Here is an 11,589-nt window from a genome sequence, read left to right as displayed (position 1 = left end):
TGAACCAGTCTTTAAACCTAAGGCCTAACTGTTACAGCTTTTAAAAGTGGTCGGCACATGGTGTTGAGGGCTTTGCAAATACAACAGTAGCTTTTATTGAGGTCATGCCCCACATGAGTAGCATGTGAGAAGTCTGTGTGTCTCTCTCTTTTTCTCCCAGACTGCTTTGGGACATAATTTCTCCCTTTAGACTGACTGTGAGTCCTCCATTGTCAGCAGGAGAACAAAGAAACGGGGCTATCCCAGCGGACGACCACTTCCCACTGATCTACCAAAACAGAGGCTCACTGACAAACACACACACTCCCGAACACACAGGAGAGACAACACAGAAGAATCCTCCAAACTTGTAATTTACTACTTCCTTATTTCTCCAGCAACAACCTAAATACATTAACCACCTGATTCACTAGGTCATTGGAAACCTGTCGGGGGTTACAATTAAGAGTAGATCCATCCTGTTTTATAGATTTTTTTTTACCTGCCAGGCGGTGTACTGCAATGACAAAATATGTGACTTCATTCAAAATGTAACATGTTCTCCCTTCTGAAAATTTGCCTATTACACATACGGTTAAAGCAAAATTCGACCGTCACTCATGGCAGGCTCTGGCAACCTGGAGGTTGAAGCCATGAGTAGTCAGAAATGCTTTTTTATTTTTATCTCAAATGTATGCAAGTTCATTGATATAGTCATATGTACTGCCCACACTCAAATGTGCATGCACACCCTTATTCACACAAACACAACAGAGCAGCTCAATCGCCCAAGGATGGTATAACAGTAGGAGTGCGAAAACATTTAGGCTCCAACTGGAGAGGAAAAATAACCCCTTCAGTCTGCTTCAAAGCATCTTCTGTCAGTGAAGCATGTAGAGTCACTTTGAGACAGCAACAAGAGGAACATCTAAAACAATAATTGCCTTTGAATGGCCCTGGTGACGATGACCTGTGGCAGGACCCGCAATGCATGTGTAATCTCATTAGGGCACTGATGGACGGCCATCAGCTCGTTTACAAGATTAGATGATAAACAAACCCCCCCATCACTGCCATTCAGAGTGCCTTCCACTATTAAGCACTGTGCAGCAAGGGTACATTAAACAAAGTGAACATGCAGATATGCACATTTTATACATTAACGAGTTTATGCATGATCAAAAGCCCAAAGCAAAAGAGAAAATATTCAGGTAGACAGTGCTAGTGTGAGGTCAGTCTGGAATTTTAATTTACACTAAAACAGAAAGTAGCTATAGCATAACAGCTCTATATGTGTACTAAATGACTAACACCATAGCTTTGTCCCTTTCACTACCAACAATCGTAAAATATCTCATTTAATGCATAAAATGCTTGAGCTGTCTTCAGCGTGTGGGTAGAAATAGAGTTATTTATGGAATAACAACAACTGCAATGAAAAAAAAGTCAAAAAGTTGTAACACATAATAAGCTGAAACAGGCAATATTATTTCAAAAGCAAATGGGTGTCATTCTCGGGGTCGTAATATTGATGCTAATTATCTCAGATGATTTTTTGGTTAAAAGCTATTTTGTTGAATCGTGTCGTGGACAATAAATTACAAAACACCCCATTAATATGTAAACAGGTTAGGTGGGTTGTAAAAATACACACTAAATTGGGACGTATCACCTGCTAATTACTGGCAGAACAAATATGGCAAATTAACAGTGATACTAAAAGGATGTCATGGTTTAGCGGAAGCTTTTAGACGTCGGCACACTGCAATTTACCTCTAATAGCCAGAAAGAGAAAGTCAAAGAGGTTTTAGGGATGGAAAAAAATACTTCAACAAATACATGCAAAGAGAAAATCTCTGTGTACGAGTGTGTGTTTAAATTAGGTCTAATTTTACTGACAGTACAGAGCTTACAGACAGCGATTTAAATTGACAAAAGAAATGTTTTTATTCACATAAACGACAATGAATTGCGACAGAATAGCTTGTCATCATAAGGAAGACATGATTGAGTTAAAGTGCGTGTGCGCGGGGGTCTGTCTGTCTGTGCATTTCAGCATCTGGTCGAAAGATTCGCCTTCATTTCCCTTCCCTTTTCCTCTCCCGGCTTCTCTTTCTGTACACACACACACACTTATCCCATATGACCAACCATTTGCAAAAGCAGCCAAATTATGGATCATTAAAATCGGCACAAATTACCACTAATTGTAGGCACCTGCAAAGGATCTAACCTGTGAATATCATTTGCATTATCAGGACCAGGGAGGATTCATTTATTTATTCATGTTTTTCCCTTTGGTTGATCTGCTCTGGTCTTGGACACTGACAATAAAAGTGCACTTTTTCTACCTGGACATTATTTGGCCTTCCCCTTATTGACTAGACAGTAATTTAAATTAAAGGTGAATCTATTTTTTGTTTTGTTTTTTTCCCCCTGACTGCCACAACTTTGGAAAACAATTTAAAATAATACTCTGATAGCCCAGAACTAGGTTGAGAGTTGAGGTCCTATTAGCTTAGAGCCAATAGGTTTAAAGGCATCTGACATCATCTGACATCATCTGTCATCGTCCCCAATTGGTCACGGCAGATGATTACCCCTCCCTCAGCCTGGTTCTGCTACAGGGTTCTTCCTGTTAAAAAGGAGTTTTTCCTTCCCACTGTTGTCGTTAGATCGCTGGGTTTTTTCTCTGTTATTGTAGGGTCATTACTTAAATATAAATCTCCTTGTGGCGACTGTTAATTTCAATTTAATAGAATCTGTAATATAAAAGTTCAGGCTTCAGACTCCTCTAAACACTTGGTTTCCGACAAAAGCTGACTTAAAAAGACGGGGAAGGTGCCTAAAACTGCTTGTTTCATTCAGTGGTTGAACAGAGGATGCACCGAGGCTCAGTACAAAGCTACTCGAAGAATCCAAGCATAAGAATATGGAACTGGAAGTGAGAATAATAGGTCCCCTTCAAGCAGTTACAGTTTCAAGCAGTAATTCTGAATACAATCATCAAGGTGCCGGTCTGACATCTATATTTTCATACACACAAAATGAATGAGTCCAACAGAACAGAAAAAAGGTACAATGTGTACTGAGTTAGCACAGTGTGAGCATGTTTAAGAACAAAAGCTGCCCTGTATCTCCCTGAAAAATGTCACTCTATTACTCTATGACTTTTCAGGCAGAATAGTATCTGAGGCAGATTTTGCAGCAGTCAAAATACGACTATTAGTAGGAAGGAAGTCTAATATTTGTCTTACTTGCTGTGTAAAAAACAGAAACGCTTGTTATGTAAAATTTAAATCGAGCTTCTCAGCAGTTCCAAAATGTGCATATGATTTAGTCCAGTGGGACTGGGAACCCTACAAATAGATGCAAATCAAATCTGACAAAATAGGAAATATGTTTCTCATAAGGAATAACCTTCATGCCTTTGCTTCTGACAAAAATGCCTCTTTGGCTAAAGCGGTCACATGTGCAGATCATTTCATTTGTGCAGACGCTCACAATAAGCTTTGTTTTAAGGCATCTTGTGGCAAAATGCTTGGGAATCACTGGTTTATCACCTTCTTTGAGAAATGTTTCTCTCTATATGTGTGGTTCTGCTCAAACTGATACTCCTACAACACAATACAGAAATCTTTTTCTGAGGAATGCGGTGAATGTGCACTTAGTGTAAATCTTCAACTATGTCATTAAATCATGAGTATCTGCATATTCATAATTTTTGATTCATTCTGTGTCTGTCCCCGGGAAAGTACTGTCATTTGATTTAAAAAAGACTTGTAGCATTATAAAATGTTGACTTTACAAACTGTCTGAAAACAAAAGAAAAAAAATGTTTCTCTCTCTGTATAAAGATGTGTGTAAAGTATTAAGTAAAACAAGTAAAAAGCACAATAGTGTAACTCTTAAGCTAATATGCGCCTTTTTGACTCGTAGCTCAGACTTGTCTGCATGCTGATTGAAACTGTAAGGTTAATGGATTTTAGAGTAGGCGACCGCTCCACTCTGTCTCCCTGTAATATACTCCCATCAGCCACTTCATTAGGCAAACTCTCCACCACTCCAAGGTAGAAAAATGAAGTGAGAAAGTGGAATGGAGACGGTGGAATGAAGACAGATCGAGCCAGAGAAAGAGAAAGAAAGAAGATGCAATAGAAGTAATCTCTGTGGTTTAAGTTTAGATAGAGGTGACAAATACGTCGCACAACTTTAAAGTTCGGCTGCACGTGTGCACCAGGTATATGGAAGGAGACGGGTGGGCAGATGGGGGAAATAATAACATCCGCTTCTTTACCGAGGGTAAATGTCAGAGCCGTGTGCCTGCTAGTGAGACTCCAGAGAACACACACACACACACACAGTTTCAGAAATGTCCTAGCACTCAATACCAGCCATGCTACAGTGACAAGCGCAGGCATTAAGCCTTATTAAGCCAAGGGCATTGCCTGGACACTTATGTGGTGCTAGATGGGAGAGGGAGGCAGTAAGACAGCTTGGCTCATGTTTCACAACTCCTTTGTGTGTGAGAGAGAGAGAAGGACAGAGTGCAGCAAGTTCCCCTGGCTCTACCCATCCCTCTCAACAACGAAGTGTAACACTCTGAGCCAATGGCTGTGCAAGGGGCTGAAATAAAGCCAGTGCACCAAAGCGTACGGCGACAAAACGGATAGATTGAGACCAAAATACACCAGAGCATCATATGTGGTTCAGGATTATAAGTCTTGGCATTCAGAAGGTGAAAAATAATTATTCTAACAGACACATCAAAAAAAAAAAATTGAACGCATTGCTTGGTGGTCAGGGTTAGGGTCAGGGTGCTGCACTTTGATAGTCTCTCTCTCTCTGAAGCTAATTAGTTTTACTTCACTTTAATTTTCAGCTTTTCTTCTGCTGTTATCAACATTTTTTTTCCTTTGCTTTATAATTTTTATGTCAACTGTGCTGTAATACTTTTTTTCTTTTTCCCCAGTCATACAGATACAGCCACTTAAAATGGCCGCCTCGTCCCTGACAGGACCAGGATGGAATCCTGACCAATTGCCAACTGATAGATGGCCGTAATGATACTGCCCGCCTGTGACGTGGACAGCGCAACCATGAGTAGTGACGCCCCTGAGCGTCATCTCTATCCTGTCGCTGTGAACACATGCAAATGGTATTCCAGGAATCACTGATAGAAAGCATTTACAGAACAATCATCTTCTTTGTATTTTGTATAAACTTTATTACAAAGTTCAAATGAGGAATTTTTGCTTTTCTCATTTTAGTGTTTGTTGTTCAGCTGCTGTGCTTCATTTGCATATGGTCAGCTTTTAACGATCATGAAATAAGAGCCTTCTGCAGACAAGCAGCAACCCCCATGTGACAGTAACACAGAGTGTGTTACTGTAGTTAATACACCTGCAGTCTTTGAATTTATAACTGTAACTTAAAAAGATGAAGAAGTCATTTCTACTTGATTGAATGATCTCACAAGTCAGAACATGTCACAACAGTTTTCAGTGCAGAGCTGCGTTCATGCAAACTCCGACATCAGAATATTAGTCTTTTTATATTGGGGTAAATGTTCTCTCCTCCTTGAAACAAATTGAAGATTTCAACAGAAACAACAAAAACTAAATATCAAGTAGGAAAACCCTAAATTTATGGAATTCACATCGTAGTATAAACTGCATTTTTTTGGTAGTCTTATAATGTTGTCGGCCACAGTGAAGACATAATGTGAAATACCAGCAAGTTGATGAATGTAGTCGCATTCTGAAGGTTAAAATGGCAAAAAAAAATCTTCTTTTCTTTAAATATTCTAAAAAAAAACCCTGAACAATAGATGCTTACAGTATTTGAAACTGTTTTCCACAAGTTGCTGCAGTGACACATAACCTGTTACCTCCAAATGTTTCATGCATGTCTGTGTAACCAGAACAAGACATGTCGGTGGCACTAAATTAAAAGCGTCAGTGTATCTTTAAGATGGCAGCACATTTACAGTATAAAATGATTTTTATTGAATCCACCTCAGAACGTCAGCCAGCATAGTGGTCTGTCCTTCAGCCAGAATTCTGGCCTGTAAATTAGCTGGACTGCCACCATTACATCCCTCCACAACCAGCTGGGAAACAGAAATGGATGCCAGGTCTTGGCTACCTTCTAAGACAGACCTACAACTATCCTTGTAGCTTTACATGAATTCTTTTAATTCTCTATCATTTATGATGATTTCTCTATCAATCTATCCTCCTTATTTCCTTTCTTTTCTCTTTTCTCTTTTTTTTGGTACAAGCTAGGACTCTCCTCTTTATAGCCCTCCCCTCCCTTGCTCTCTCTCTCCTCCACCCATCGGTAGTTCTCTGGTGGTGTCCTTGGCTGGGTCCACCTCTGGGCGAGATGATAGTAATTGAGGTAATGGAACATCGCTAAAACAGGATTAGGTACGCATACTGAGAGTGAGGGACAATGTCCCTTAATACAATTTGGGATTTCCATCGGAGCCTCAGGCTTTCAGGATCTGCTGCTTGTATTTACATCTGGGCATCGCTGCTCACCCCTGATGAACCCCTGCTTTACCTTAAAGGGATACCTCAACATTTCACTAGAACTTCAGTTCTTTCCTTATGCTTCACCAAGCATGTCTTGCAAAGCTGGGGTTATGTTCATTTATTGTCAGATTAATTGTCTTTTCCTTTTTTTTTAAAGAAAAAAAAAGAATGAGGAATGTGCCAAAGCAAATAAAAATAGAAATAATTGAGCTGTTACATGTTGGTAAAAGGTAAGCCAGTCAGTGCGGGTCAATCTGATTTTCAAGGAATCTAACAGAATGCTATTAGAAGAATCTGCAAAAAAAACCTGCAACAGCTAATGACTATGATTGAGTTCAGTGATAAATATAAATAACTAATAAACCTAACAATTAAAGGCTTTAATATTTTCAGTGATTCGTTTGGTTGGGGCAATAAAAGTTTGCAGAAACATCATGGCTTGGGTTAAACGTTCCCCATCAAACAGTCAATTTCAGGGCTGGTCAGACTGTAACTTTAAAAAGGGCACATAAATATAGGCAATAAATCTATATTGCAGTGATGCATACATACATCTATGGAACATCTAACATATTTTATTATAACGAGTTCTGCTCACCCTTGGCCTCACTCTCTCTACACATCCTCAGTGACTCAGATACTTCGGTCTCATACTTGATACACTGACTTACTTACTTTACTATATAAAAAGTCGGTTGTGGCACGGGGAGCAAACCATACCAAAGAAAATGATTTTTAAATGGCTTCAACAGGACATTGAAGTTATTGACTCCCCTGTCATAAGCCATCCATCGTCTTCACCTCCCTCCATCTTTCCCCCATCATACAGCACTAAAGTGTAGCAGCTGTGGTTTGCTGCTTCTTCCAGCCTACTACACGTCTCGCAAGCACTTAGCCATATCATTGTTGTCGTGTGAAAATCTTGCTACCCTAATTATAGTCGCGTTTCAAGTTTGTCATCTCGGAGCAGCATGTTTGTTCGGGCTGAAGATCAGTGCCCTCTAAACGAAACCATCTTGAGACCGAGTGGGTTTAATTCAGAAAGATGAGGCGGTCAAGTTAAAAACAAGGCAATTACCAAAACCATGGTAAGAACAAAAATAAGAGTTTGGCTGCACTGCATACTTGAGTGTCATCCTATTATAGTGTCACTAAATTCCTCTAATTGTTATTTTGCCATCATTTGCTGTCTTGCCCGTGTAGCGAGTTGCGACCTGCAGCTCCTTTCTGTGCAGTCCATAGAAAAGCGATCTGTACAATCCTCCTGTCCTCCAATTATTTTCCCCTTTATGCTCGGGCCTTCTTACTAACTGGACGGCAAACAATTGGAATGCAAACAGTGGCAGCTGGTGTCCTGTCCGCTCACTGAGGGGAACGCCGCAGTCAAATAATAACATGACAGAAACTGCTCAAAAAAACGGCACTATGCTTGGAAGGAAATCAGCCACCATTAGCAACTATGAGTCACCAGCTAGCTCAAAGGGACTTCCTCAAACACTGCACTTACAAGGCAAGTATGTCAATCCTATTGCAAAGAACAGTTGTGTAGGCCGGGGGGAACGTACAACACCAACTACCTTGCAAGATAGGAAAAAGGTTCAGTGTTCCTCCTTCTTGCTGTTACACCGCACCCTGAAGTGTTTGTTCCCTCGAGATGGACTCAAGGACTCGACTTCTTTGACAAATGTAATGACTTTATTTCTACATTTCATACATTTTCATTGGCGTTTGCATCTGCTGGTCCAGGAGGCCTTTGACCTCATCTAGATTCTTTTCCTTACAAAAAAGAAACAGCTGTGCAAACACACAGGTAAGGAATGTTCATCGCAGCATTGCTTTGACCCTATCTGACTGTTCACAAAACTGTTGTGTAAAACTAAGGCAAATGCCAGGATGCTTTTAGTACCACCCATGGCACTCAATGCCATAACTGCATTCATGCTTGAGTATGTTCAAAAACATGATGCCGATCGTCATACTATACCCCAGTTAATCTGAGAATGTCTTGATAAAATCAATATATAACCCGTGGACTATCAGCTTTCTTTGCAACGGAATAAAGTTTTCCAAAGTAAAGACAGAAACTCTGCAAAATAAAAAATATATATTTTTATCTTCAAAAGAAGGCAGATCAATCAGCAATGAAGTTGCCGGATTTATAGATGCTCAATCAAGGTGAACATCCAAATAAAATAATACATAAAAACACCTGACCCACAATCTGAACTTAAAACAGCTGCGAACAAAAAGAAGACCTGACAATAATGATCCGGTATTTTTGTGAGAGAAAGAAGGTAGAATGCATTTGAATTACCAAAAACAACAATGAATTATTGAGCCAGCCTGATTACATGCTGTGTGTGTGTGTGTGTGTGTGTGTGTGTGTGTGTGTGTGTGTGTGTGTGTGTGTGTGTGTGTGTGTGTGTGTGTGCCCGAGAATGTGCATGTCAGTGTGGTCCTGCTAAACAGCCATACACTGTAGGCTGATGAGCAAAAATACCAATACCGTCTGTCACTGTCTGTGTGTGTGTGTGTGTGTGTGTGTGTGTGTGTGTGTGTGTGTGTGTGTGTGTGTGTGTGTGTGTGTGTGTGTGTAGGATATATCAATACCTTCTGTCTCTGTGTTTGGAACCCCTGCTGGGCTACAGACTGTGCGATCTGCAACTCTCTCACCACTCTACTCGTGTGTGTCTGTGTGTGTGTGTCCATCCAGCCACCCATTATAGCTGCAATGTGACAAAGTTTCCTTTTCTTTCTCCTTATGGCATACACAAACACACACCACCACTCGCTTGCTCTCTGTCTCTCATGCACACACACACACACACACAGTAATGTATCTCGTAAAGCCTGTTCTAATGACACAGCCTGGGCCCTTAAAACTGTGTTTATAAATGTAATTAAATGCACCGGCCTTTGTAGAAGCATCCAAGCACACTGTAGCAATGATCCAGTGTGTGTGTATGTGTGTGTGAGGGAGTGTGTGTGTCCATTTAGAAGACCAGTGCTCATGATGGCAGGGACAGCCTCCACTTAACCCTAAACCGCCATGGTGAAATTACAGAGCATCCAAATTACAGCACTTATGTGAGCAGAGAAAGAGAGCGAGAGACTGGGGTTTGAAAGAGGAAACTTGGTCCTGACACACAAACACACACACAATACTCAGTGACTCAGTGTGTTGACTTATACTTAAAACCCATGATGTAGAAACTTTCCTTCATCTTCTAATCTGTTGCAGATTGCTGACCTTAATCAGATTTGGGAGAATCGTGCAGATATTTGATCGATTACATCCTTTATTAAACCCATATCCTTTACAGAAATGATGGACTCATTGGTTTGTGGAGTCATGTTTGTTTGCCAGATATGGTATCAAAAAAATCAAGAGGATGACTGCCAAAATGCAAAGGTTTACCTCTGACTGATAAACCAAGGGCACTGTCCACTTATACGATGGCAACTTATCAGTCATAAGGTAGTCACACACTCGAATCATACCACGTATTCAATTCTAAACTACACCAACTGCAGGCTATGTCCGTGTTTCATGTAAAGTCTATCAGATCAGACCCTTTATTAAATGATGTAAAAGCATTTTTTTGTATCACTTCCTATAGATGGATTAAATAAAATACATCACGTACAGTTGTAGGCTACATTTCTTAGGCTATATCCAGACTGACAGGCTCACTGATTTGACTGCAGCAAGACTGAAATATGCAAAATACTGCAACAATTAGAGTCCTGTCCACACAAAAAGTAAAAACAAGTTTGGGCATGAAACATTTGCTTCAACTCAATGCAAAATTATCCAGCCACTGCCCTGGCACCAAGTGTTCATGAATATAATCGATGTTCTGTTCAATAAACCAAACGGCTGTTATTTCAGCCCCTAAATGGAAACCTCTTGATCACCAGTCTAGCTCACCAGTGACTGTAAGCACCACCGAAGGGCTCGCTGTGGGGAGAAGGTTTTACTGGCTAACACCAAAAGCCACAGAAACAATCACTTTTCTGGAAATAGGTCACATTCAAAAGCTTACATTATGTAACAGTGTTCTGAATGGTGACGCTAACTTATGGCATTCACCAGATGAACCAATTAGAGGTAGACTGCATTTAACAGAATGCTAAACAAGGATACTTTCAGACACTAGAGTCACCTTTTAATGAACTGTTAATGCAGTTTGACTTTTCAGTTGTTCTGAGATTTCCATGACTATGTCAAACAGGTAAAAAAAAAACAAAAGAAACAAACAAACAAAGAAGAAAGAAAAACAACATAGTATGGTGACCCTGACAGGCCAAATGCACTGTCAGGTATTAAGCATGTACTTCTGCTGTGTTTTCTGTGCTTTCTGAGCATGTCTGCAGCTGTAGTGCATTTGACCTCTCAGGGCCACCATACTCCCCTTTGGTGTCTGAAAATCGATAACATGTGGATAAAGCAAAATCCAACCATAACCCTGGATCGTTCACCTGTGATTTGGTGAATATTAGGAGGTTCACATAAAATCCATCAAAACAAAAAAATGTAGGGAAGTGCAATCTAATGGATATGCTGTCAGCTGGTTGTTTATACACTAAATGATCTGAACTAAACATTTAAAACACTGTTCAGGGAGTCTGACGACAGCGGGAAGCTGTAAAGACAATTTAAAGTCTCTCTTTCACAGAATCTTCTGTCAAATATTCTCAGTCATTCAGTGATGTGCAGCTGTGATTCAGTAGGTTAACATAAATGATTGATCAGAATAGGTTGATGTACTTTTTCCTAAAAAATACACATGCTTTGTTTTCCCTAGAAACACACACACACATGTGTAAAATCTCTGATGAGATAAGAGCTCATGCTGAGAAGAAGCAGATTTTCTCTAGTGCCACAAGCAAGAGGTTGGTGGTCACTAAAGGCACACGCACACACACGCACACACACGCACACACACACACACACACGCACACACACGCACACACACGCACACACACGCACGCACACACACACACGCACACACACACACTGGTGTATATACACAAAGCCAGTCTGGTATTGAGTGATCTGAGGGACCTG

General features: G+C 40.3%; 1 protein-coding gene across 2 annotated transcripts in view; it reads right to left on the bottom strand.

Moving 5' to 3' along the window:
- Window positions 1-11,589, bottom strand: part of bcl11aa (BCL11 transcription factor A a) — a 54,019-nt gene that overhangs the window by 6,230 nt on the left and 36,200 nt on the right. The gene's annotated exons all lie outside the window — the stretch shown is intronic.

This window comes from Neolamprologus brichardi, chromosome 13, assembly GCF_056152115.1.
Source record: "Neolamprologus brichardi isolate AB-2024 chromosome 13, ASM5615211v1, whole genome shotgun sequence".
NCBI lineage: Eukaryota > Metazoa > Chordata > Actinopteri > Cichliformes > Cichlidae > Neolamprologus > Neolamprologus brichardi.
Note: the sequence above shows the minus strand (reverse complement) of the source record. Positions and strands in the feature narration are given on the sequence as shown.